This window comes from Mytilus edulis, chromosome 2, assembly GCF_963676685.1.
Source record: "Mytilus edulis chromosome 2, xbMytEdul2.2, whole genome shotgun sequence".
Taxonomy (NCBI): domain Eukaryota; kingdom Metazoa; phylum Mollusca; class Bivalvia; order Mytilida; family Mytilidae; genus Mytilus; species Mytilus edulis.
Genome location: NC_092345.1, coordinates 37,220,144 through 37,221,259, shown reverse-complemented (window position 1 = coordinate 37,221,259; position 1,116 = coordinate 37,220,144).

Here is a 1,116-nt window from a genome sequence, read left to right as displayed (position 1 = left end):
GGTATTGATTTTTGAAACAAACAAAATAATATTCGCTGATTTATAAGATTTACTGCTATAATAGATGTCAACTCCCGTCTGGCTAGTTTAGTTTGCTAATAACAGAAGAGTATAGGGCACAGCAGGAAATGGCAAAACAAAGGGAATTAATGCTGATAACCTTTTGACCAAAATAAAATAATGCTAAAACTGTTGGATGTAAAATATCACATCTTTCGTTGAAATATGACAAATCACAGGTTTTTTGTTTAAAACCGAAGGCATCGACCTCGACTGGAATCGATACTGTACTCAATAATAACTGTTCTGTACTAACAAATAATGTTACATTAACATTTTGATAAATTCATTCCGTGTAATTTTATAAATTAATTGTCTTTCATCACCTCAAATATATTTATGTGATAAAGGGTGAAATATTTTAGAAATAATTGATTTATATCTGAATATCAAATCTTTTTAAACAATTTGAATTTTTATATTTCTATAGAGATACTATCAACTAGTAGAATATTTGTAAAATAAATATATATAAATGTATAAAATAAGTTTTAATTGAAAACAACATTCAAACATATGATCGCGTTGGATAAAAAAAGCAATTTGTCTAAATACATAAAAAACAACATTTTCCCAAATACAAAAAAAGAATGAAAAGTATATTTTAACAAAACGCATTTGACTAGCAGGTCGAACAACTGGTGTTCTTAAACCCTGCTGACTGCCATTGGTGATTGTCAAATAAACATACCTACAGATGTAAAAAAAATTATCGTATTACTAGTTTATTACATGTACCAAACAAAAACAATAAACTTGCGGAAAAGATGGTATGCCGCAAACATGAGTTTCAAAAATGAGTACAACATTTCCGGATTTCGACGATTAATACCTCTTCAGTGCTGTTAGGAATCAGAACGCTAATTGGAAGGCCATATAGTTTACAACTTTTTTGGAGTTTTGGGTCCTCAATGCTCTTCATTTTTATATGTTTGGCTCTTTAACAATTTTGATCTGAGCGTCACTGATGAGTCTTATGTAGAGGAAACGCGCGTCTGGTGTAATAAATTATAAGCCTGGTACCTTTGATAACTATAACCTCAATTTAAGATAGAC